Here is a 27,669-nt window from a genome sequence, read left to right on the forward strand (position 1 = left end):
ACGGAATAGTGCCAATGAACATAGTGTATACTACAGTGTAGTGACACTGGGCATGATATAGACTATAGTATGATAACAGTGTACATGGTGTAGAAAACAATACGATGACTGTGCATGATGTATAATACAGTAGAGTGACACTATGCATGTTGACTACAGTATGCTGACACTATGTATAGTTTAGACCACAGTATAGTGTTGGTTAGTATGTTGTATAATATATATACTGTATAATAAATCATGATGATATTGCTTGTTTTAAATTACAATATGGTGACAATGAGCGTGATGTATAATATAGTAAACTGTCACTGTGTATAGGCTGTCATTGTACTATGTATAGACCACAGTATAGTGTCAGCGCATATGGCAAATACTACAGTTTAGTGACAGTGTGCATGATCTAAACTACAGTACACTGAACATGCGAATAGTATAGTGCATGGTGTAGACTACAGTATGGTGAAAGTGCCTGTGTGGTAGACTACAGTATAGTGACAATATCCATGGTGTAGACTACAATACATACACAGTGGGCATGGTGTAGACTACAGTATGGTGACAGTGCCCATGTTGTAGACAACAGTACAGTGACCGTGTCCATGGTGTAGACTATAATACGGTGACAGTGCCCGTGTGGTAGACTACAGTACAGTGACAATGTCCATGGTGTACACTACAGTACGTTGACAGTGGGCATGGTGTAAACTACAGTACGTTGACAGTGGGCATGGTGTAAACTACAGTACAGTGTCCATGGTGTAGACTACAGTACGGTGACAGTGCCTATGGTGTGAACTACAGTATGGTGACAGTGCCCATGGTACAGACTACAGTACTGTGACAGTGCCTATGGTGTAGACTATGGTATGGTGACAGTGCCTATGGTGTAGACTATATTATGGTGACAGCACTCATGGTGTAGACTACAATACAGTGACAGTGCACAATGAAGGAGATGCAGAGAAAGAGTGTCTACAGATCAGGCTGCAGCACAGAGAGCTCACACATCAGTCCCTCCTCATCCCCTTTTCACTGGATTGGGAGGAACCACTCAGTAACTCTCCAGGCCTCCCTAACCTCACAGTGTGAACTGAACAGCAATTAGAGCATCAGGAATAAATGTGCTACAGAGGGACATGGGGTCTGTGAGGTTCATTAGATGAGAAGAATGCTCTCCGTCACTCACGGTGTGAAACACGGGGGCAGGTGCAGCACTGTGATCGTTATCATTTAACATTTAACGACGTAAAACAAATATCACGCACACTCTAAAATAAACAGGTGCTCACATTTGTGAATGATAACTTTAGCAGGTAATTACTGAGAAAAATCTTTTCCCATTTGAAAGCAAGGCTCAATCTATAATGCTGAACACAGCAAAATCAGACTGTCATATATATCGGGAGATATAAATTTAATAAGGAAGCTAACAAGAAGTTTACACTGCATCCTTTCAGTTGTTATGGCGATATGCACGTTTATTTATAAAAGTATAAAATATATTAAAAACTTTGGAGAGTCTAACACACATATAACAATGTATAGAGATTGACACGGACTTGCCAGGAATGTGATAATTGTGAGCTGTAGTTGATTCTGCATCCAAATGGGTGACATGAGTGTGCAAAGGCAGAGAGAGAGAGAGAGAGAAAGAGAGAGAGAGGATATGGCCAACATGTGCAGTACGTTACCTATCCCAGCTCTGCTGAAACATTACTGAGTCACAATGGCATCAAAGAGTTTAAAGGGAGCAGGTGGGAGAGAAAGACATCCTTTGTGTTTACACCAGTCTGGAGCGCTGTGATAAGATGGGTATCCAGGAACACGTGTAGCCAAGACAATATGATGCCCCTTTGTCACTGCTGTGTCAGGAGGAGAGGAAAAAAAAACAACTCTGAGAGGAGGAAAAAAAAGAGGAAAGAAAAGGAGGCAAAGCTTACGGTGACCAGCGTGGCCGTTTACACGAGGGTTTAATGCAGTGTCGGCACGGATTTGAACCGCATGTTAAAGAGCAGTGGGGCAGAGCCAGCGAGATATTTCAAGATTAACTTTATATTAAAAGGACTTCCTTTGCTGGGAGTGGCCACTGTGTTTCCCCTGCTTTCTTTTCACCCGGCATTAGGCGAAAACGACGCAGTTCAGGCTAACCGGGATAACGGCGTATCCACGTGCAGACTGAAGGGTGCGCAGCCACTAGCAGCATAGCAGTGCGCCATATTTCCTCACCGTAGGGGTGGAAGGCAATATATAGACTGCTATTTATAATAAGCAGTGTATGGAAAAAAAAATGCTATCTGAGGGAGGAATCATTTAAGCTAATGAACAGCTAATTTAACGATAACGTGGCCTGGTCGTGCTAAGCTATCAGGCACAGCGCAGCGTCCGTCACAAAGTGCTGCTGCTACAGGAAAACGAAGGGGTTCGTACGTGCTTAAGCGGCCCAAACCGCAGCACCCAGCAGCCCGAACCTGGCTCCCCCCCACCCACCCAGCACCTCAGCCCCCGCCTGTGTCGTCAGGCCATTATCCCGAAGGCTGCCCCTCAGCTCCTTGAGCAAGCCAGTGTCCTGGCGAGACCCGTGTGCCTCCACAGGCTGATAACCACGGCCGTCAGATTCGAAGCGCTGCTTCAGTCCCACGGGGCATGTGGGAACTCGGCTCTTGATACCGACACGTTTTAATCACCGTCCCCCCCGCCCGTGTATCTGCCCGAACCCCTGTTCATCCAGGCCGCGCTGTCAGCCCTCCCCGCCCCTAACAACCCATCCCGGCCTTAAATCTTTTCATCACTGCCTCCGCAGCAGTGGAATGAGCCCCAGGCCACCAGGAGGACTGCAGCCTCGCTCGCAAAATAATAACTGATCTATTCAAGCTGCTCCTGAATTCACGGATGGATCCCAGATCTGGCTCCGTGATACGACTAATGTTGGGGGAGCCCTGTATGCAGCCTGTGGTTTGCCGTTTAATACCGTGTCCTGCTTCCCGCTATATTTAGCATGTGACTTCTGCAATCATGAATCCCCAGTGCCTTGTTATGCGATTTGATGCCTTGTTGTACCTTTTAGAACACACGCACTTAATTTGCACTGATTTGTAAATGTGCCCTGAAGCAATAAAGAAAAGCCCTGATATTAATGGCGGCATGACGATGTCACTGGCGAGGGTGGCCGTACCCCTTCTCCATTCAGAGCAGCAGCAGTCTGAGAAGCTCAGCACCTCACAGAGAGACAACTAATCATTCCAAAGCGCCACCAAATTACCATAAGTGCAAAATCTGATAAGGACACCCAGGAAACAAGATCGAGTGTCCTGCGAGTGAGCAGGACGTACCCCAGAAGAGTCCAGAGGCGCAGTCCAGTGGGGCCCATCACCTCTTCACCCGAGCAATCGAGGCGGGTTGACGGGCTGGCCAGCTTTTCTGGAATCTTCTGGGGCCTCTGTATTTTAATGCAAGGGAGAGTTTGTTTTCCCCTGTCAACTGTTTAGAAAACACAAGATAAATCAGCGGCGAAGATTGGAGCGTGGGGGGAGTGGGGGGTGCCGAGCAAAATCCTGATTGGGCAGGCAAGGCACGAGATGTAGCTGAAACCATTTCAGACACTGCAGCTCCCACTCTCTCCTGACGGGGCACTTTCCCACTTCCCCACACATATGTGCTGCATACCGTATTTTACACCGGAATTACCGGCATTACCCGCAGTGGGACTACTTTTGCTTTCGGTTCACGTCTTTGCAGGAGCTGTCCTGGATCTGACAACATCGTTTTGCTTCCCAAAAAACGCGCACGATGACATAAACACACTGTGGACACGTCGACTGAAGCCCTTCGGGATGTTGGGGCGTCGGAGAGGAAATAAAATTTCTGGAAAGGGGGCACGTGTGGAGCCAGACGGGGTGGGGGGCATGTTGGTCCACACGCTGGCTTGCTGCTGAAAGCAGAATGTGACAGGAGGAGAGCCCGAGAGAGCCGGGACCTTCCCGTCACGGCAAACATGCGACGATTAAAGTCAGCTGCGGTACTGATGGTGCGACAGCGGTACGTGATTCGGAGCCACTCGCCGAGCCACCCTCCTCTATCCGTGCCGATCACTGCCGTAAGAACAAGCAGCTCAGGGAATGGAATTTCCCCAGATCCCTACACATAAAAAGACTCGTTATCAACAGACAGCAAAAATCCCTCCATAAACATACACAGTCTTTCTCCCTGAACATCTCTGGTGTTTCTTGCATGTTCCTCAGGCACGAGGTCATGTGTGTATCCTTCTGTCTAAATCTCCGCAATCTCACGCTATAAACCACCGTCTGGCCATGTAATCTGCAGATTACGTCTCGAGGAAAGTGTAACTGCTCCAGACTGTTCGTGTGCTTTCTGCGGCTCTCAGCAAAGTCCCCGCAGGCTAATAATGAAAGCTGCTAATGTAATTATCATATCAAATTAATCTAAGCTGCTCTCTTTCCAATACTCCTTACAGCGCGGGGGTGAGAGATAGGGACAGCAGTTAACGGAACGCTGTGACTGTCGACGGGCTCGGTTTCACGGGGGACTGCGAGAACATTGATATCCGTGTCTGCTCGTTTCACATTTTCATGCTTAAAAATTGCCCTATTATAGTCAACCTTGAGTAGTTTGATAAAAAAGAGTTGGCCTTCCTTTCTTACCAAAATGCTGTTTAATAAAAAGGCCATCATTGCGCTACAAGCTCGGAGTCTCAAAGGCTTCGATTCCCCCCGATTTCCGACTAAATCCAGAAGCAAACACGGACTAAGTCTCACTCCTGTCAGATCAGAATTCCTTTAAAATTCTCAGACGGAAAATAAATGGCGAATGTGAGAGAGCGCCGGCAGACGCCGTGAAGCCTGAAGGAGATGTGGGGTGACCCAAGGAGGCCCCCGGTCCGGCCTGCGGCCCAGATCGCCTTGCGACGTCCCCGGCGCAGGCCACGAAGGCACCTAGACCCCTATTTAAATGTAATGGTGGCTGGAGAAGGACTGAAGTTAAGTGTGTCTAATCGAGATGAATGAGTCTGTTCCCCCAGCCTCCCAGCGGATGTGGCTGCACCCGGGCCCTCGGCACTTCACTCATTAATTACCATGAATTAATGGTTTTATCCATGGCAAGTAAATAAAAGATTGTCACAAGGCTGCGAATCAAGTGCGGCTTTTATTAAATACTGTGAAAATGTCAGCCGGTTAGAGTCGCATTAAAGGGAGAAACAGATCAAACTCCATTCCAATCAAAAATAATCTTCATGTTACAAGATTAAATTACCCACTGCCTGTTCCGGAGAGGCTCAAGATGTATTGTCTAGCTGTACTGTAATTCCTAGATTAGAGACAGCAGTCATTTGTAACCTGGACTACGAGCACCTCTGAAAGCCCCCCTGGTTACCGCTTTTTCGGAATCCTCACCAAATGAGGTTATTGACTGGCGTCCCCCAAGACTGAGGGGCCCAATTAGAGAAGTTCTTCATTTAGAAAGTGCCGCCCGTGTCCAGGGGAGGCGAGGCAGGGTTTGTTTTAACCACCAGGGCATGCATGCGGGAAGGAGGCGGCCCAGGATCAAAGTCAGCCTGAGGGTCACGGGGCGGGGGAGGGGGGGGGGTTAATGCAGCATTTTACAGTAGTGGGATTTCCAGCCTTACTGTGACCCCTCCTCTGTCAGAAAAAAACAATGTTAATAATGCTAATAGGATAAAACTTTGCAGGATGCAACATGGGGCCACAGGATGGACGGTCTTCACCAGAGACTCCATCGTGCCTCAGATGCCACAGGATGGACGGTCTTCACCAGAGACTCCATCGTGCCTCAGATGCCACACGATGGACAGTCTTCACCAGAGACTCCACTGTGCCTCACATGCTACAGGATGGACGGTCTTCACCATAGCCTCCATTGTGCCTCAGATGCCACACGATGGACGGTCTTCACCAGAGACTTCACCGTGCCTCAGATGCCACACGATAGACAGTCTTCACCAGAGACTCCATCGTGCCTCAAATGCCACAGGATGGACGGTCTTCACCATAGACTCCACCGTGCCTCAGATGCCACACGATAGACAGTCTTCACCAGAGACTCCATCGTGCCTCAAATGCCACAGGATGGACGGTCTTCACCATAGACTCCACCGTGCCTCAGATGCTACATGATGGACGGTCTTCACCAGAGACTCCATCGTGCCTCAGATGCCACACGATGGACAGTCTTCACCAGAGACTCCACTGTGCCTCACATGCTACAGGATGGACGGTCTTCACCATAGACTCCATTGTGCCTCAGATGCCACACGATGGACAGTCTTCACCAGAGACTCCATCGTGCCTCACATGCCACAGGATGGACGGTCTTCACCAGAGACTCCATCGTGCCTCAGATGCCACACGATGGACAGTCTTCACCAGAGACTCCACTGTGCCTCACATGCTACACGATAGACAGTCTTCACCAGAGACTCCATCGTGCCTCAAATGCCACAGGATGGACGGTCTTCACCATAGACTCCACCGTGCCTCAGATGCTACATGATGGACGGTCTTCACCAGAGACTCCACCGTGCCTCAGATGCCACACAGTGGATGGTCTTCACCAGAGACTCCACCGTGCCTCAGATGCCACACAGTGGATGGTCTTGACCAGAGACTCCACCGTGCCTCAGATGCCACACAGTGGATGGTCTTCACCAGAGACTTGCCAGATTATTTCTTCAAATGTGCCATTACTTGCTGACCCGCTGTACTTCACACAGCAAATGATCACTTTCAAACCTCAGCCGCATGTCATTGCTCACGGTTATGAATCTCTGATATGCATTAATTACACATTATTTTGACTGACACTTGATAATCCCTCCCCCCTTTTCCATTTCTACCATGTTTACCCGGTCAATCTATAAATCTCTGTGGAGAAAAATGCAAATGGGACCATGTTAAAAAAGGGAATTACTTTGAAGTCGTTCTCGATACTTTGGAGCCATTTGCTCAGCTTGTAGTAAATCATTAACGCACTCGGCAAACAAAGCATTATGCAAATTACATCACACAATGAATCCACTAAGAAGGGGGTTTCATAATTTCATTATTATTAATGGCCTTAAGTAGGCTGGGGGGTCATTTTACCTTTTTTTTTTTAACAGACAGTAATATTTACAACATGAATCGCATGAATTATATAGGCTATAAGAAGGGCAAAGAGCTTAAAATATAATTTTCTTTTCTGGCAGCAGAAGCAGGCATACAAACAAATTTATTTGCTTGACACTCTACACATGTGGAGCGCGACCAGTTCACTAACACCCCCCATCCAGTACCTCCAGCAGAGGCAGTCAGACACCAGCTAACCCAGAAGCAAGGGCACGTCCAGCTCCGAATCGCCCCTTCAGCTTATACATCCCGCAGAGGCAATGCATGAAAGGGACCGAGGGGGCGTGGCCACCCGCGTGGCATGGCAAGCGCATGCCAACTGTCGCCATGTATCCAGGTGTAAAATATATATATTTAATAGCCCCTACCAGTAGGACATTAATAGTGATCGCCTGCAGGGTCACCTTTTCCTGGCCAGGCTGAGGAGACAGGGAGCCTTGATATGGGGGTGGGGGGGGGGCGTACGGACTTATTGAGGAGGAGGGAGGGGAAGATTAGAGTATTGATTCTGCACAGAAAAAATCTCAATCAGTCGCGGCTCAGAGTTGTGAGTGTGAAAGGGGTGAGAGGGAGGGAGGGAAGGAGAGAAAGGGGAAGGAGGGAGTGATGGAGGGAGACAGAAAGGGAGAGAGTGAAAGAAGAAGGAGGGAGGGACAGAGGGAAAGAGGAAGGAGGGAGTGATGGAGGGAGACAGAAAAGGAGAGAGTGAAAGAAGAAAGAGGGAGGGACAGAGGGAAAGAGGAAGGAGGGAGTGATGGAGTGAAATAGAATGGGAGAGAGAAAGGGAAGGAGAGAAAGAGGAAGGAGGGAGTGATGGAGGGAGAAAGAAAGGGGGAGAGAGAAAGAAGAGGGAGGGAGGGACAGAGGGAAAGAGGAAGGAGGGAGTGATGGAGGGAGACAGAATGGGAGAGAGAAAGAAGAGTGAAAGAGGGAAGGAGAGACAGAAAGGAGGGAGAGAAAGGGAGAAAAAGAAAGGAGGGTGAGAGGATAGAGGAGAAAAATTCACAGGAACGAAGAAGGGTGAAGAGCAACTGATTTTATAATAATAATAATGTTATTGTTTTGTAAACATTTCCCCACATTTATAGCCCATGTGTGACTGCAGTTCCCTCAGCACCACCAGGAGGCTACTGGTGCTTTGGAGCTCTTGGGTCGATGGAGAGAGAGAGAGAGAGAGAGAGAGAGGGAGAGAGACATGAAGAGGATCGGGGAAGAAGAATTTTAGCTCTTGCAGGGACAGAAGGTAAAAATACCTCAACATGAGCGGGAAAAGAGCTCCAGCCAAAGCCTGGTCAGAGGCGCCCCTGTGCATCACCTGACAAGAGAAAGCCACAGCAGGCCGGCCGTAACAGGGAGGCCGCCTCACGGGAAAGCCACAGCAGGCCGGTCGTAACGGGGAGGCCGCCTCACGGGAAAGCCACAGCAGGCCGGCCGTAACGGGGAGGCCGCCTCACGGGAAAGCCATAGCAGGCCGGCCGTAACGGGGAGGCCGCCTCACGGGAAAGCCACAGCAGGCCGGCCGTAACGGGGAGGCCGCCTCACGGGAAAGCCACAGCAGGCCGGTCGTAACGGGGAGGCCGCCTCACGGGAAAGCCATAGCAGGCCGGTCGTAACGGGGAGGCCGCCTCACGGGAAAGCCATAGCAGGCCGGCCGTAACGGGGAGGCCGCCTCATGGGAAAGCCACAGCAGGCCGGCCGTAACGGGGAGGCCGCCTCACGGGAAAGCCACAGCAGGCCGGCCGTAACGGGGAGGCCGCCTCACGGGAAAGCCACAGCAGGCCGGCCGTAACGGGGAGGCCGACTCACGGGAAAGCCACAGCAGGCCGGCCGTAACGGGGAGGCCGCCTCACGCCTGTTTACATCGAAGCTTCATGGCCGCTCATTTCCCTGTACTTGTTGAATGTGGGGAGCCAGAGTCCCTACGGGTGAACCCCTCCACCCCTCACCCAAAGGAAAAACAAAAACAAAAGGAAAAGAAAAAGCCGTGTCGGCCGGTGGCCCACTCACGCGGCGCTCCGGCTGCTCGGGCCGGACGCGGCTCTGTGCTGCCCGCCCTGCTCGGCTAAATAGACGAGGCACTGCGTGCCAGGACCCCGCACAGCCCTCCCACGCACTGCAGCAAAGCCCAGCTCCGGTCACGCCGGCCAGGGAGCCGCGCTGCTCCCCGTGCCCCTCTGTTCCTGCCCCCATCCCCACCCCCCCGCTCCACCTGTCCCTAGCGGCGCCTGGCCAGGCTGCAGCCTGAGCCCCCCCCCCGCCCCGGCCCCGATGCACAGAGCAGATGGCAGCATGGGCGTCAGGTAGCAGCCTCCTGGCACCACAAACATCTGTTATCATTACTAAATGCTAACTGCCATCAATCAGGACAGCACCTAACCGCATTTATATGCAGGGTTCATGAAAAGCGAGGTGTTTGTGATGGGGGGGGCAACAGAGTGGAGTGATGTCTAAATTTCCCCCAGAGTGGTGTCGGCGGGCATGTAGAGGGGGCGGCCAATCTGGCTCCGCGTACCTCGTTAATGCGGTGGCCGGGGATCTGGTCCGAGATGCCGCGCATCTTATTAATAGCAGACCGTCCCTCAGGCTGCTCTCGGAGAAGGGAAACACCCCCCACCCCCGTGTCCCCGTCCGTGAGTCCGCTCTCTAATAGGGCCACCAGTTGCTGAGGAATGTATATATTTGCATAATGGAGATTTCCTTTATTACGGCTAATAGGTGAGTCCGCACGTTACCATGGGGTTCGTTAGACTGCGTATTGGCAGAGGGCCAGGTAAATATTTTAAGGTTAATATTTTATTACCAGGAGAACAAATGAAATAATAGACTGGGACTGTTGTCACGGAGAAGGTGGGGGGGGGCAGGCCCGGATGGGAAGATGGGGAGCTGTGGCTGAATGATGGCGTTTGTCCTTGGCGCGGGTCTTTGGAGGGAACCTAGTCATCCCATCTGTGCGCGGCAGGTCTGGGGGGGCGCACGGGGGCCGCTCTGCCCCGGACAGGCCCCACAGGAGAGCTGGGAGTGGGCGGGGGGGTGCGTTTGGATCTGTGGTGCCTGGCTACTGCCCACGCCAGGGAGGGACCACTCTGGCAGGCGTCTGCTAGCCCCGCCGCCCCCCCCATCCCATACCCATATGCCTGAGCCCTCGGGGGAGATCGATGATGCCGGCAGGGGGGGGTGCCCGTCTGCCCAGACAGCCCGTCCAGACGCACATTCCCCCCCCCCCCCCCCCCCCCCAATGCAGTCCTGCTAGGGATAGGCATGTGGCGATGAACAAGAGGCCGATTTCGCCATTCACGTGCCACCCACTTTCGGATTGCGGCCCGGGGGCCCGCCTCAAAGTCACCGCTACGCCTGCACGGCAACGAGAAATATATATATAATAATAATGACATTAGCATGGCGGCGTCACGCGGCGACAGGAAGAGGACGGGCTCCCGCTTCCTGCGCTTTGTCAGCAAAGCCGTGCCAGGAATGTCACAAACGGTACAGCTCAGGAGCTGCACTCAGCGATTCGCGGCGGAGATGGAGGAGACGGAGGCGCACAAAGCGGCGCCCCCCCCCGGAGAGGCGGCGGAGAAGCGCAGGCCGGCGCCACAACCGTGTGAGCCGAACTGGGGCATCGGAAAATCCTGTGACACTCCGGTAACTTTACTTTCGTTTCATTGGCCGGCACGGAGCGGCAGCTTAGATTCATTAAGGCGTCAGCCTGAGACACGCCGTGTTTTCGTGTAAAGGCGGCTCCGTGAGGCATCGTACACATTCTGTCACAGGTGTAGCTTTCATTACGCCCATGGACATTTTCCAAGAAAAAGCCCGTTAGTAAAAATGGGGGAGTTTAAATTAAAAATGGAATCCCAGAGCCTGTAGGTGTAATTTAATTTTTAATGTGTTTACAGCTTAATACCCTGGTTTGGGTTTTATGTAACGCCACTTTGGGTTGAGGGGGACCCGTCAGACAGGCAGGCTGCTGTATCTCGGGGGGCCCTATTTGGTTTTCAGGAGTTTGTGGGGGTAGAAGCCTATAAACATGGGGAAAGGCTGCGGAGTCCGTTTGATGGTGGGGCATCACAGGCTACACCGCAAACAGGCGGCTTTCTTAAAGGCACGGCGCCCCTCCTAGCTCGTGGTCACATGGGCATCAATCGAGTCCTTCCCTGCACGTGTTTTCCTTGTTCCCTCGCTCCAGGCTGGGACTGGGTCGTCCGCGGCATTGAAAGGATGCATAGGGGTGGAGCACGGCAGCCACCGCAATCACCCCATGCACACGAAATTTGATAGAGTCAGCAACCCGGCTCCCAAGTGGCCAGGGTGCCTGAGTGTACCGGCGTGTAAGCATGCGTCTTATATGCATGTCCACATGTGTTTGCGTGCGCAGGTGTGGGTCTTGCCCGTCACACACGTGTGCCCACATTCCTGGTTAACGTGTGCCTTGGGTGACACGTACACGTGCGCGAGCTGCGCTGCCGGCGTCACACACACGGCGGAGGGCTGCCGCGGGCTCCGCCCATATGGGCCGCCGGCGCTCTGTGCCAAGTTTAAACTCTGCGCTTAGCAATACATCTGGAGCGGACCTGCACTGTTAATTGCCTCTAATACCTGAACACGGAGCTGTGCTGACACCTGACAGCAGAAGGGGATTAAACATGGCGGGAGCTGCTGACCAGCCTCATCTCTCCGTTTCATCCGCTGTGATGTAACGCCCCTCCTGCCCACCCGATCCCACTAAGCGTGTCAACTGGTACAGTAACCAGAACGCCGGTCCTGTGACGAGAAGGTTGTCAGATCAGATCCCGGCTAGGAAAACACCAGCTCAGATCCCAGGCCCCCTCAGCTGGTACTGTACCTGGCGGAGAATGACGCCGGCCACGCTTCACACATTTTAATGTCATCGCAGCAGACTGTGAGCTACACCAACAAGAAGCTTTAAAGATGTGTGTCAGGTGACTGTGTTCAGTTAAAAACAAGAACAACTTCAGAGGAATATTTCAATAAAATGTTGATTCATATTTCATCATTTTCAAATGTACATTAGCATCCCCTAAACGACACACTGATTTATACACATTAATTAGTACTAGTACCACCACTAACCTATAAGAGTGATGTCATCCCAATGGTCTGTGAGCAAAGATAGTTAAAGGCATGATGTACAGAGTGGAACAGGGGGCGGAAGAGAAGAGGAGTGGAGCGTGACAGGGGGCGGAGCAGGACTGGGGGTGGCGTGTGACAGGGGGCGGAGCAGGACTGGGGGTGGCGCGTGACAGGGGATGGCGCGTGACAGGGGATGGAGCAGGACTGGGGGTGGCGCGTGACAGAGGGCGGAGCAGGACTGGGGGTGGCATGTGACAGGGGGCGGAGCAGGACTGGGGGTGGCGAGTGACAGGGGGCGGAGCAGGACTGGGGGTGGCGCGTGACAGAGGGCGGAGCAGGACTGGGGGTGGCGCGTGACAGAGGGCGGAGCAGGACTGGGGGTGGCGCGTGACAGGGGGCGGAGCAGGACTGGGGGTGGCGCGTGACAGAGGGCGGAGCAGGACTGGGGGTGGCGCGTGACAGAGGGCGGAGCAGGACTGGGGGTGGCGTGTGACAGGGGGCGGAGCAGGACTGGGGGTGGCGCGTGACAGGGGGCGGAGCAGGACTGGGGGTGGCGTGTGACAGGGGGCGGAGCAGGACTGGGGGTGGCGTGTGACAGGGGGCGGAGCAGGACTGGGGGTGGCGTGTGACAGAGGGCGGAGCAGGACTGGGGGTGGCGTGTGACAGAGGGCGGAGCAGGACTGGGGGTGGCGTGTGACAGGGGGCGGAGCAGGACTGGGGGTGGCGTGTGACAGGGGGCGGAGCAGGACTGGGGGTGGCGCGTGACAGAGGGTGGAGCAGGACTGGGGGTGGCGTGTGACAGAGGGCGGAGCAGGTGGAGCAGGACAGGGTGCAGAGCGGGACATGGCACAGAGGACGCAGGTCCCCAGACACTGTCTGCACCCTAACGCACCTGGAGAGCCTGGGGATTAATATTGTGAATCTGCATAAGTGAGTGAGGAGTAAAATGAGTCTGGTCTTCCCAGGACAAGGGCATTGGCCCGGCAGAGATAAACAGCGTTCCCGCTCACTGGGAATTAATGGGCTTGAAATGACCGGACCTTCGAAACTGAAAGTCATCCTAAATATACACCAATATATGCATTTTTTAATAATGATCTCATGCATTTTTAATTAACTAAAATAAATTTTAATGGCTTACAGCTAGTGGCAGTCATTTTGATGCACTTCTAGAGAGACATGAACATGTAAAATAAAGATTTTGTGCAACCTGGTAACTTTTAGCTTAAAGAAAGTCATGTCAGCAGGATGAACATTCAGCGAATTCTGAATTCCGGAACCAAAGACTAGGACCAAGTCAACATCACTACAATGGTACCACTGGTGTCCCTGATTACCCCGGAGGTGCCTTTGATTCCCGGCGGTAATCCCGAAAACACCGGCTGAGATAATGGACCCCTGCCTGCAGCCCATCAGACTGTGGTAGTAATGCTACAAAGAGTTTAGATCACAGCCGCGTGCTGAGGCCACGTGATTCCAAACCCAGCTCTCGGTCCCCGATTTAAGCCGATATGAAGGGGCAAAGCCGGCCGTAGCGGCGTTCCTCAAAGTCACAATGCCCCCATAGTGCTCTCAAGCACCTCCAGGAAATCCTCTTCCCTCAATGGGTTCAGAGAACCCTTTAAACAAGAGATTTATTTAACCACCAGGAGCAGCGTCTGGCCTAATGGGGGGGGGGGTGAGATGAGATGAGAGATCTTGAGTGGAGTCTCAAGCACTTGGGCCGACAGACGCCGCTGGGGCACAAGTGGCCCCTAGCAATCAGGTGGAGCCTTTAGCAGGTGCCGTGGTGAGCACTGGCATCGCCAGGTGGTGCGGCGGGCAATGAGGGGGCGGGGCCTCGTGACCTGAGGGGTGCCTTTCCCCGACCCCGCACGTGAGCAGGGCAGCCCGGCCTTCATTAACGTTTACCTCACGGGGACGACATCCATCACACCAGAGCGACTCTCCCAAACAAAAACAGAGTGTGGGAGAGAACAAAAAAAGAACAAAAAGACAAAATAAAGGTCTGTGTATAACATGAAGTCACAGCCAGAGCGCAGCAGTAATCAACTTACCGTACAGCATGTAAACTGACAAACTTTATCACCAATTTGTGGTGCCACATTCCACAGTAGCTGATAACTGTGAACACGCTACACATTCAGAAAACACACACAAATTCTGAAAACACACGCAAAACAAAAAACTCACAACACAACAGAAGTGAGCCACAACACAATAGAAGTTTCCGGGGGACATTAAAACGAGGTGGGCCGTGAGGGCTGGTTAGTATATTGAAAGTGCATTGATATATTTTCAGAACAAGTTATAGGATAATCGCAATGTCCTTTATATCTTTATATACTTTAATTGTGTGCTAAAATTAGGGTTATATTAGCAATTAGAATAGAGACCAATAGTATTCCTTCCTGGCTGTAAGCACAGTGAGAGCTTTGGTCGTGAATTTTCTTTATTCTAACAACATAGATCTCACTTACTTAGTAACTTGAGGCAGGTTTCCCGAAGCCTTAATGCTTAATGCATTCGTACGTTAAATCTTTTAACATAGACCTTACGAACGACGTAGCGTTAAGACGACTTCGGGAAACTCACCCTTGGTCCACAGGGCTAGGTGGCATAGACCAAAAACAAATTATCTGTATTTTTAGGCAGATTAGTGATACATGATGTTTTATATGAAGTGTGCTAAATGTTCAGTTTTAAAAAACCACATGTGAGATATAACAATGATTCCCTGGCTTTCCCATCCATCAGCTTCCCTGTGAGACGCCGCTAACTGAAAGGTTTCAATTTAGCTGTGAATTCTGGGATTCTGTGCACCACCATAACTGCAGCATTTGCATTGCTTACAACCATGAAGCAATACTATCGGTTTCTTTTAAAAGTCTTTAATAGAGCTCTAATTAATTTGATAAAAACAGTATTGTGTTACCCTATACCTTGTTTTGAAAATATATCAATATACTCTAAACATTCAATATACCACCCAGCCCCGAAGGTCCGTCTCGTTCCAATATGGCCACCGTGACATTCCTATGAAAGAAAATGCAGACTAGCTTTGCATATGTGTGTGCGCGTGTCCCCAAGGGGTTCCAATGGTGAAAAGCCACAGGAATTGAGATCGCTTGTGGGAGGTTAGAGGAGACAGGACTAACCAACCAAATGTCTTGGTCCCGCCTCCTCTACAATCTGATTGGTTATCTCTCTGAATCAATAATTTGTCGTCCTGCCCTTAGAACATTTTTGTGTAACCATTTGACAGGCATTTGAGCATCGTAAATAAGCACAGCAGAGGGGGACAGGGTGGCAGCGATGGGAGGAGGCACAGGCTGACTGGCTATGGGGAAATAACCTGAATGGGCAGATATATCACTCCCACTGACCTCCTCTGCTTCCCTTATGTACCAGCCTTTGGCCTGTGGTCCGTATTTAAAAGCTGGTAACTCCTACGATATGCGACAAACGTGCCAGACTGGCCAGAATGTGTTTCTATACAAGCACTCGCTACAAAATCTGTGTCCAAGCCAAAAGCCTGTTTTTTTTTATCTTTAAATTACTGCACGGCAGATATATTTGGACAGAAATGCATCGGCCTGGTTCAGAGCCGGCAAACTGAGCCGGTCCCCTTGGCGACACTCCATGCCACCCCACCTAACTGGATGGGTCGTTGTGTCCGGAGGTCACGGAAGGCAGGGGGCGCCCTGGCTCACAGGAGAGGCTGGGGCTCGCCGCAGTCGGCGATCTCAGGTTCCCCTGGCGGTGCGAGTTACCCAGGCGAACCCAGAGCGTGTGGCCCGGCGAGTGCCGCAGAGAGGCGCCACCCTGGCATAGGAACGGCCCAGTTTCCCCACACAGAATCACTCAGTTTGAGTACTCTCGGGCTGAAAGAAACTGGGAGAAATATTTTTACAGTAGATTTAGGCAATTTTAGGTCGCCTATCATAAGCGCTGAGCATTAGTGCGCTGGGAGCATCTCCGCCTCACAGACAGGTGCATAAAATTTAAATTAAATAAGAAGCCGGCTAAACGTCAATCATTATGCACATCGTCAAACCTTGCATTCAAGTTTCGGATAAGCCCCAGAACTGCCAAGGTTTCTTCTAAACCCCCCCCCCCCCACAGAAATGTCAGTCATGACACTGGTGACGACGGGTCCCCGTCGACTCCAGACACGGCACGCCTGCCATCGGCGGGGCCCGTGGAGAGGATTCGGAAAAACCGCATCACTTTCAGGCCAACACACAGCACTACCTGCGGATATTCAGCACAGGGAATTTACACAGAAATGCTCCTTTTGACCAAAATGTTCCCTTGTGCTCCAAAATGTGGATTCCCACTACAAAGTGAGATTATGACCCGTCAGATATAAGAAAAAGGGCTCATTTTAGCCCTAATAGTCAGGCTGCAAAATGTTAGAGCAAAGAGCAAGTAGGTAGAGAGGGGAGACCTGATGTTCTACTGATAAAATTTGGGTTTTAATTTGCAGTCTTTTAACCGCAGATAAATGGAATGGCGAGGGAGGGGAGGTGCCCAAAATATTGCGGCTTAGCACCGAATAAATGCTCTCTTCAGGAGATAAAGTGGGATTTCATTTAACGTGATAGTCCCTTAAATGTTACACCCCTTTTGGCTTTACAGGTTCTGCCTTTGGAAGGAAAGGTGGGCCGGCCAACATAATAGGAACGTCATTCGGGATGTTATCCTGGAGCAGACGTTTGCCCCTTCGCCGTAAGGACGATGACAGGAGCGGAGTATGGCCGCCGTGAGCGATTAGCCACACGTGACAATTTAACTGCTACTTCAGCGGAGCATGTAATAGGGTGAGTGATTTCCGGCTCACTGCGGTGTCACTGAGCGGAGAGCACTCCCATCGTGAAGCGCTGTCCTCCTGTCTCAGTGTGACATCCTCCTCTTATCAGGTACATATTGCTTTAACTATTTTAACAAATTATCTACTGTGATTCCTAGAGCAGTTATAAAATGCCCAGTTCACTTTTACCAATGCCAAAAGTTAGAAAATATAACGAAAACACTTTGTGGGTGCAAATGAGTCATCGGTAAAGAGTAGGACAGCTACTGCTGTATTAAACCAGGTAAAAAAGTCCATGACAATGGCCTTCAAATTTATTACACCCCTGCTTTAAGAAGACAAACATGGAAAAAATGGAACTGAAAGAGCGATAGTTTTCATGTCCTTAAAAAAAAAAACAATTTTGAAAATGAAGATGTTTCTCAAATAAATCACATCCAGGTTAATAAACCTGTCAACGCTTTGATTTTCTTAAAAAAATAAAGAAATAAAAGAATAAAAAAACAAACAAAAATATGAGCTGTTCACCTCAATTTGTTTATTTTATCGGCACTTTAAAGGTCACGGTGACAGGAGTTTCAATCCGGAACATTTGACAATCGTTTAACTTGTTGGACCCCCCAACCTGCCCACACGGCTGACACCCCCACAGCTTGACGCACGGGTGGTCCAGCCCCCCACCCCCCCACATGCCGGATTGCACCTGTCCTGATGGATGTCACTTTAACGGCCTTTAAAAACAGGCCGACAGGCCGGAGAGAGATGAATAGACGTCAGCCGCTGTATCACTCAGAGATGATGTACGGTCCGCCGCCACGTGTCATCTTTTGGCGGGGATGTGCGGAAAATACATATTTCACACTTTTCCTCTCCGCTTAAATCACGCACGAGGTGTGTGTGCCGACCCACACCCACACCCCACTGCCTCACTCAAAAAACTCATGAGTGCAAATCTCTGAACACCACTCGAGTGCAAGAAAAGATTTCAAATTATTCTTTTTTTTTTTTTCTTTTTACATTCCCCCCTGGTGGCCCATTATTGGGCTTTACTTCCAAGTCCCCTTTAATTTTGTTCTATTCAATAAAATCAATTAGAATCAGGGTTATATCAGAAAAATCAATACGAATGGCTGACTAACTCCTGCAAGGTGTTAATCTGTATTCAAGGACGACATCCTGATTTCACTCGATCTTTTTTCCCCCAGCAGAACACCAAACTCTCTTGCAACCTGTGTGCCGGAATGACAAATACCTGCTCCGGATCCTGAAATCGGTTACATTGCCTTTATTTTTTCCCTCCGGCCTCCTCATCATAAAGAAAAGCCTTGATGGGTCCGCTGTTTAGTGGTGGACCAGTGGGGTGGGGGTGGTGGTGGGGGAGTGGGAGGTGACTGCCGTTTGGTGCCTTTCATTCTGATCGATGCTTCAGTATAACCTATTAGAAAAGTAGTCCACTTCTCCTTTCTGTTGTGAAAGGAGATGAAACGGATCTGTGCTAGTTTAGGCAATTACCAAGCTACTGGGTCCCTGATTACCACAGAAATTAATTCCACATAGTCACGGTCTTTCTTCAGTGCTGGGTTTGCGTGCAGTCAGTGACGACCCCCTGCTGCGGCCTACACACTTTCTTGAACCCGACCCTCGACCCACAATTCTGGCCTGGAGCACATGGAGGACCCAGTGCACCTCCCAATGGACGCGGTGAGGGTCATCGGCAGCGCCAGAACTGAACCCAGACCCTAACCCATACGCACAAACTTCCTCGTTTACGGAGCTGCCCCGATCCCTGGGCGCCGCCTCAACACTCCGTGGATTGATGTTAGATTCACATGCAGCGAAGCCTGTCAGCTGGACTGTCGATAAGTCAGCGGTTCGCCCACTCCGCGGAATCGAGCGGCCCTTCGGAAGGCACGACGCCTGCCCCAAAACCCTTGGTACTATGCTGAACGTGCTGGATGCGACTGCAACAGAAACTACCGTTTACAAAAAAAGGGGGATTATCGACGGGGGCGATGATGTATCCCAGCCGACCCACTAATCTTAAGAGATACAGTTTTGAGTTTATTAAGGGACTGTAACACGAGTCTGGCTCGCACATTCTGGAAAAGTGGATAGATAATAACAACAGGTCAAGCCACGAGCAAATCATGGCCGGCCTCCTGGGAGACGCCGATTACTGTCACGTCGGGCTGACAATCATGCTGCAGATAATCCTATTTTTCACATGAAGCCCAAATTATATTATGTCACATTGTATTTTGCATATGCCATCAAACCGGATTAAGATATGGTATCTGAACAACGACGACGGTAGCACGGGAAAAAGCCAGCGCATCGGAGGGCTCGAATTAAAGCCCATCGCCATATCGCTCTGTTTCCAGGCAACAATGGAAGCTTCAGTCCGCATGTGGAAACACAATGCATATAGTTTGTATACTGCATGCGATCTACCAACAAGAACAGATGGCACTATCTAAGTGTGGAGAATTCTTTCATATCTTCCCTGCATCATGCCAGGCGTTAAACGCTCTTGCCGTCCATTATCTTGCAGGACAGGTGCTCCTGAGCAAGCTACTTGTGAGCGGCCTGCCTCTTCTCTTCCTACTCCCTGCTTCCCCTCTTCCCGGAGCCCCCGACTCAACGGCACGTTTCGGGAAACTGAACGGGGAGGACGGGCGTGCCCGGCTCCACCGGCCAGGGGGATTAAGAGCGGGGGCTAGGCCGTTAGCTGCGAAATGGTGCACTGGTGCCCTGAAATACTGCCGCAGTCTGCTGGGGATTGAGGAGAGGAGGATGGCTACCAGCTTAATGTGATGGGGGGTGAGACACCGAGCCGGGCACATAATGGGAGGGCAATAAACAGGTGTGAAGTATTATGATGCTGGCAGGTTGTCCTCAGGAAATAAAATTCAATCGGACAAGATCAGGGCCTCCTGTAACACTGTGTGTGTGTGTGTGTCCGTCTCTGTGTATGCGCGAGTGTGCGTGCGTGTGTGTGCATGGCTATGTGTGCGCATAAGTGTATGCATGCGCGTCTCTGCATATGCGAGAGCGTGTGTGTGTTTGTGTGCGTAAGCATGCGCGTGTGTGTGTGTGTGTGTGTATGCATGCGCGTCAGTCTCTTGGTCAGCGTCAGTTACTTGGCCCTTGAAACTGACCAGAAAAGCAGCACTAAAGAAAAAAAATGGAAAAATAAGACCCCAAGAAAAAGTTTGTGGTGCTGGGCGGGATGGCCGGGTGGGGGGGTGCAGGCAAGCCAGCAGAGCTCCAGAAGCACCGCCCCCAGATGGGAGGTGGGCAGCCACTTTGGCCCCCCCGGCCTGTGACACCGACCCCTTACTGAAAAAAAGGATTGGGGGGCGGGGCTTGTTTCAGCAGCAGCGCTGCAGAGAGGGCAAACTTCTCCTCCGGGAATGACTCACCCGGGGCGCCTTTGGGAGACCCGCATGGCTGCCCCCACTGGGAGGGCCAAATGAGGCTTCCTGTTCCAATTTGCCCTGGATGGCGAGCTTCCTGCCTCCCTGCTGCTCTCTGACCGGCGCCGCCGGGCCGGCCCCCTCACCGCGCTGCAAATCGCACCGCGGTCCCACGCTGGGACCGCGGCCACCCCACGCGGGACGCGACCCCCCGACCCCCAACCCTAATGGCGAGTGCGCTGCCTGCCGAGGCACTGCTCAAGCATGGATCCATGCTGTCAGACAGCGGCACCCCCCCAGAATGCTAATGTTCGGCTCCCATGCACAGACCACCGACACTCTGTGGTATAGAAGCACCATTTTAAACAAAAACAAAAACAAACTAAAGTGCCAACTGTGGCAACTCCACTCAATAGGCGGCAGGGCGTATGAAATGCCTGGATGTTTAAAAGCAAACATAGAAAGTGTAAAAAGCACTGAAGTCCTCCCGTTAATTGCAGAGAGGATGCGCTCTCCTCAGTGCCGAGCGGGTCCAGCTGCCCCGGGTATTGCCTGTCAGCCCCGAACACCGCCGCGCCTCACTCCCAGCTCCGAACACCGCCGTGCCTCACTCCCAGCTCCGAAACACCGCCGCGCCTCACTCCCAGCCCCGATACACCGCCGCGCCTCACTCCCAGCCCTGATACACCGGCGCGCCTCACTCACAGCTCCGAAACACCGCCGCGCCTCACTCCCAGCCCCGATACACCGCCGCGCCTCACTCCCAGCCCCGATACACCGCCGCGCCTCACTCCCAGCCCCGATACACCGCCGCGCCTCACTCCCAGCCCCGATACACCGCCGCGCCTCACTCCCAGCCCCGATACACCGCCGCGCCTCACTCCCAGCCCCGATACACCGCCGCGCCTCACTCCCAGCCCTGATACACCGGCGCGCCTCAGTCCCAGCCCCGAACACCAGCGCGCCTCAGTCCCAGCTCCGAAACACCGGCGCGCCTCACTCCCAGCTCCGAAACACCGGCGCGCCTCACTCCCAGCTCCGAAACACCGGCGCGCCTCACTCCCAGCTCCGAAACACCGGCGCGCCTCACTCCCAGCCCCGATACACCGCCGCGCCTCACTCCAAGCCCCGAAACACCGCCGCGCCTCACTCCCAGCCCCGAACACCGCCGCGCCTCACTCCCAGCCCTGATACACCGGCGCGCCTCACTCCCAGCCCCGATACACCGCCGCGCCTCACTCCCAGCCCCGATACACCGCCGCGCCTCACTCCCAGCCCGAGCATATCACCTCCTGATACGTGCACAGTAGGGCCGCCTTTTCACACATCATGATCAACTAAATCTGCACAGATGTATCAATTACAAGCATCGCAAAATAAGATTAAAACAATGGAAAATAAAAACCATACGGCAGGCATGTTTTCGGTGCTGTTCTTGGATTTGAAGATCTTCAAAGTCATTTAGATCCTTAAATTCCTCCATGAAGCCTTTTGCCAAATCAGAATCCCAGTTAAAGGCCTAACTGGTCGTGAGCATTCCTGCTGCTCCGTGTTGGTTTCCAGCAGGGGGGGCTCCGGGGGTGGGGCTGCGGCCTACCTGGCTGGGGGGGCCTGCTCACTTGGGGAGCGGTCTTTGGCGTCCTCCTGCTCGCTCGATGGCACCGCTGCTCGCTGGGGGGGGCTCTCCTCTGGCGTCGACGGCCAAGCTCACAGCCTCAGCATGTCTCTGTGTGTGTCGGTGGTTCTGGGGGGAACAGGAGAGGAGCGCGTGTGCTCAGCAAGACCGGCAGCGATGTTCAGATGCTGCCCCCTTGCGCTACATGCTTGGGGGCCACCAGTGACATCATTGTCAACCTTATTTTTCCATAAAAACACGCAGAAGCAATTGCTATCACTTGAGTCCCCTCCCCCCAAAGTAATCCGCCGAATTTCTGAAGTATAGCCCTGCTTGATATGTCAACAATTATGCATGAAGATAGTCCCAGCGCTCGATCAAAGGAGGCTACCAGAGAAATCGCTTTTCTATGTTCCACTCCAGCGATGGCAAAAAGACAAGTACTGTGCTGATAGTCTATAGTCCATCGTAACAGGTGCATCCTAAGACCGCAATAAGAAGCGTTATTAATGGCCTGGGTTTTTAATATGGAGAACAATAAATTAACTACATGAGATGCATATAAATGAAACAAGATGACGACTCAACAACCCAGGAAGAAGCGACACCCTCTCAGAGATTTATGAGGGGGCTCAGAGATGGGGGCTCATCTTGACATTTGCATTTCTCTTTTTTTCCCCTCTCACCTGGACACCCGCCTTGCGTTAACGGTCAGCGACCCCCACCGAGAGCCCGTCTGAGAGACACCTGGCCCATAATCGCTGGTTCTGACCGGCACGCGCCAGCCGGTGGGAGGCAGCATGCAAAGGTCACGCGTCCTGAGGCCCGGGGGGGGGCATCACCCGCGGTGGCACTCAGCGCCACTGTGCCGGAGGTCACGCCAGCCAACGTGTGCGCTGACAGAGAGAAGCACGAGGACTCCGAGGCACCCTGGCACATCTGAGGGAGCCGATAAGGGTGATTTCACGCCACAGAACCATTCATTTCACTGCCCTTGTTTCAACTGAAACTCAATACAGAACCGTAATCCGCCCCCCCCCCGCCTCCTGGCTCTCGTCATTATTCCTTTTTCAGGCGGTCTTAAGACAGCTTGCATCTGAGTTGAGAGGAGACGGCTTCTTCTCACCTTGACACACCTCTAATGAACCTCTAAGTTTACCTTCCCTTGGAGTGTCAGTCACTCGTTTTTTTTTTCTTCTTTTTCACAAACCCGTACAGGGATTTTTCTATTCTTATACTGAGTCGTCGAGCAAATCTAAAGCCATTTACCTTCCCTGTAACCTCCTGCTTGCAGAGGGACGGACACAGTATAAACGCCTTACTCTCACAGCCCTGGGGCCGCATTCACTGTCCTGACATACTCCAGAATTTCCTCCATCCAAATTTATGAGCTAAAACAGAGACTGTGATGCTGATCGTGCTTTCCACTGTAAAACCTGTCATTCTTTATTGTCAAACCTCATCTTTAACGGAAACGAGTCCTGGATTACGGCTGCGTAGCCAGAATGAGGAAGTGTGTCACTCTTCGCCCCTGTAGACGGAGAGAGCTCACCAGAGCCCTGCCGCCGCCTCCCCCGTCACATGATCAAGGTGCCATCACGGATAGCGCCGTTGGAAGCGACACTGGGCCAGACGGCTTTGAGAAACTTGGAGACACAATAAAGACGCCGCTTCCGCTTCCTTTCCAGCCCCATCCCTCCGTCCCCTGCTGCATCCTGGCAGCTTCCATGATCCCTTTCTACTCCGACGCTCCTGTCCCAAAATAAAAACTTTTTAATGAAGCGCCTAGCGACACAGCTCATGGCTGCGCACAGAGTCGGCCGCTCAGGTAGTGCTGGAAAGTAAAAAAACAGGGGCCCGAATCATCTTCCGGCAAGTGGGCACGGGACAATCACACGATATCTCACAAGCATGTTTTTAATTACATTATTTAGGGGAACAAGGAGCACTGACTTCATTTGAACGTCCCAGATCTTCTGTCAAGTTTCAAATCTCCAGCTGAACTGCGAGCGCTAGCCCGTCAGTTCCGCCTAACGTCCTCCATCCAGACCCAGACGCTCTCCCGGAAACCTAACGCTGTCTGTTCCTCTTCCGTGTGGCTCCTACGTGTCGTTTGAGCTATGTTTGTTTAAGCGGAAAAGAAAACCTGTCATTCTAAGTGCTTCGAGGCAAAAGGACGACGACAACGGAAAAAAATCAGACAAATCCAACTGCAGGCGAAACTGATTCTGAAGGAGGTGCTTATTTCTGCATCAAATTCCAAAACAAAGCGAACAGGGGAGCAGATGCATCCTCTGAGCCAGAATGCTCACAAACAATCCACTTTGTATTAGACAAGTAGCCCTGATATTCGGGCTATCAAGATGTGTAATTACACAAAACAACCGCTAAAACTTGGCTCTCCGCCAACAGCTTTGAACGTAAATCTACAATATGTGCAAGTTTCGTATTGCGCTACTTAGCGAAACCCTACCCTGCCTGCAGGCCTGTACCTGTGCCTGTCGTATTTCAATAGAGCTAATTCACTGCGACTCTGGCTGAATTTGTGCAGGTCACCTCATATAAAGTTTACGGTTCTGGCCGGGCTTCCTGCTAACGGAATGTGGGCTGTGGCTTCCCCACAGATGCAGCATCACCCCTAAGGGGGGGGGGGGGGGGGAGCGGGGGAAAGCCACACGGATGTCTGACTAATCATGCCACTTGCCGGTCACAGAATCCCCCAGCACATACACATGCGGCCTACCTAACCCTCCCGCCTACCATCGCTGACGCTCTAACGGACCACGTGCCTCACGCAGCGCATTTCCTGGTGCGAAAAAAAATGAAGAATCTGTGCTACCCTAGGAGCACACAGCAAGCTAGCTACTACTCTCCACACGCCTACAGAATGGCCGTCACACTCCACGGGAGGTGTAGCTGACCAGCCCCTTCTGAGCCGACACGAGCACATGTCAGGAGGCTAACTTCCTATTTAGAAACAGAACGTACAGATAAGTCAAGAATGATCTCCGCAAAAAGACGAGCAATAAAGGAGGGAGATTAGCTTAGCTCTGTATGCAAGGCTGCTGTCTTCCAACCCCTGTTTGAATAATCACTTCTCATGTACCTCTGATCATACTCCAGAGGAAAAGAAAGACGGAGATTGCAGGAAGGAACAGAGAGGGTTTCCCATCCTCCTCGTTCGACTTTTATTTTTATTTAGTTGTGTAATAATGGCTTTCAGCTACCTACGATCTTCTTTCAGCTGGAACAGACGACGCGGATTTCCAGCGTGGTCGGTGTGATAGCTGAGCGAACAATCCATGTTAGAAATGTCCTCTCTGACAAGGCTCACCCACACGCGGGCGCACACACACACACACACACACACACACACACACAAGCACATGCAGAGAAGATAACGGTTTCCATCGCTGTCAGCACCGTCTCCGCCATCAACGGAAAGGCGTAGCTGCACGAACATTTCATGAAATCAGTAAGCTGCGACTGTGAATATCTTCTCTATATTGGGGAGAGCTGTTTAATGAAAAACTAATGAGAATTGAAAGTATATAATGAAGATGAAAAGCGCTGTTAATCGTCTATATGTGGCAAAGCCATCACCGGCACTTTATCCCGGCTGGGTGACATGCACGCCGTTTCCTTCTCCCAAGCAATCAGGAAGGGGATGACAGAGATGGGAATTCGCACTGTGATCAGTGGGCTGGTCTGCTTTCCCCCACATGGGGATGACATCCTGAATGAACCCCATCATACTGAATGGGAATTTAGAAGGTAGGGGACATAATTCATACAGAGGGGCCGACCTTATCCTTATAACCAATGCTATGTTTTGAATCCGTGATTGACAGGGGGAGGCAGCACTCTGGGGGCCAATCAACATTCAGCGTGGGCCAGTACCCTTACGGCCCCACCCCCATATACACCCCTGCTTAACTGCGAAAGTGGAGTCCAGTCATGAATCTTTGCAGTGGCCGGCCGCCTCAGTCCCATACAGCCGGGGGTCGAGGAGGCCTCATCTACACTTAATCAAAGCACACCTGACCTGCTTCAAAGAGCTTCCCAGGCAGGGGTCAGCTGCCAGCGCCAGGGACCCACAGGGCAGCGTGAGCGCGACTGGCAATGTGGCGCTGACCAGATAACTATCCATCTTAAACATCTTAGGACTTTCATCCTTAGCCATTCAATAACTTCAAACTCCCCAGAAAACTAAAAATAAAGTCCAGGTGCAGTCAATCACTCACACTTCATGTCTCTGCAGGGAAATAACAGTTGAAGGGGGAAACAAGGCGAATCTCCCATCTGCTCTAAAATAAATTTGGAACTGTCTCTGGGGTCTTTAAGAGAGCGTTTTGCCCCGAGTGGGAAAAAAGTAAGAAAAATATACTTCTTTACAACACTTATAGGTCAGGAAGACCAAAATGATCTGTTTTAAAGTCCTAAACGATGCTAGTCTCACCACTCAAGGACTGTGCCTTACATTAGAGTCCATTTTTAAAAATGCTCCCTAACAAGTAAATGCCCGTATATCACACAGCATGCATATTTTAAACACAGGCCCCATTTGAGGGAGTACAAGTCATTAAAAAGAACACACAAACGCTGTAACGGTGGCAAAATCCATCCCTGCTTGATGTTCAGACGAGCGCATCTTAGCCACAAAGAAAGTACAAAAAGACCACATAAGTTGTCAAACTAGAAGCGGTTCGCAATTACCGAGCAATACGATCTACAGCGACATTAGCATATTAAAAGGGAGATGCCACTCGAGGAGGAAGATAATGACGGTGGGCTGAAAATAACTTCCCACTCGCTTTTCGTGAGCCGCGTGTGGCCACAGTGGAGCAGAGAGAGACAGTAACACACACACACGGCCACACGTATGTGCAGGGCTATGTGAAGCGGCAGACGCACCGGGGCCGGCCGGGGCCACACTGCGCAGCCACACGGCGCAGCCACACGGGCGCAGCCACACGGCGCACAACGCCACCCTTTCTGCAGCCCTTTTATTTGTCGCTTCTGTTTGCGAGTTTTATTTATTTCCGTCAAGCCGGCAGCCTGCCAGCTTTGCGGAAGGAACAATTAACGTGACGGGAGGAAGGGGGGGGGGGGGTTAAGGATGTGGCCCTGTCTCTTGCGTCCGGCCTGTGCGGTGTGGGGATGCGACTTATATGTTGGAGGAACGATTAGTTTCTGTTGCCGTGCTGGTTGCACGGTCCCTGGCCGTGAAAGGCGGAGGCACCCCCACATCCTGGTGCACTGCCAGCCGCCGGCCGCCGGATAACGGACCCACCGCGGACCCCACCAGCCAGTACATAGTAAAGCAAGTAGGCCGGACTGAGGCAGGCCCCTAAAGCAAGTAGGCCAGACTGAGCCGGGCCGGTAAAGCAAGTAGGCCGGACTGAGCCGGGCCGGTAAAGCAAGTAGGCCGGACTGAGGCAGGCCCCTAAAGCAAGTAGGCCAGACTGAGCCGGGCCGGTAAAGCAAGTAGGCCGGACTCAGCCGGACCGGTAAAGCAAGTAGGCCGGACTGAGGCAGGTCCCTAAAGCAAGTAGGCCAGACTGAGCCGGGCCGGTAAAGCAAGTAGGCCAG

The 27,669-nt window shown here is 51.8% G+C and overlaps 1 protein-coding gene across 1 annotated transcript in view; it reads right to left on the bottom strand.

The window, feature by feature from the left end:
• The window catches only part of rbfox3a (RNA binding fox-1 homolog 3a), a 423,712-nt gene that overhangs the window by 314,765 nt on the left and 81,278 nt on the right, over positions 1 to 27,669 (bottom strand). Inside the window, exon 2 of the mRNA XM_023822692.2 lies at positions 22,060 to 22,206. The gene's annotated coding sequence lies outside the window, so the exon portion shown is untranslated. The remainder of the gene's footprint in view (positions 1 to 22,059; positions 22,207 to 27,669) is intronic.

Source organism: Paramormyrops kingsleyae, chromosome 5, assembly GCF_048594095.1.
Source record: "Paramormyrops kingsleyae isolate MSU_618 chromosome 5, PKINGS_0.4, whole genome shotgun sequence".
Taxonomy (NCBI): Eukaryota; Metazoa; Chordata; class Actinopteri; order Osteoglossiformes; family Mormyridae; genus Paramormyrops; species Paramormyrops kingsleyae.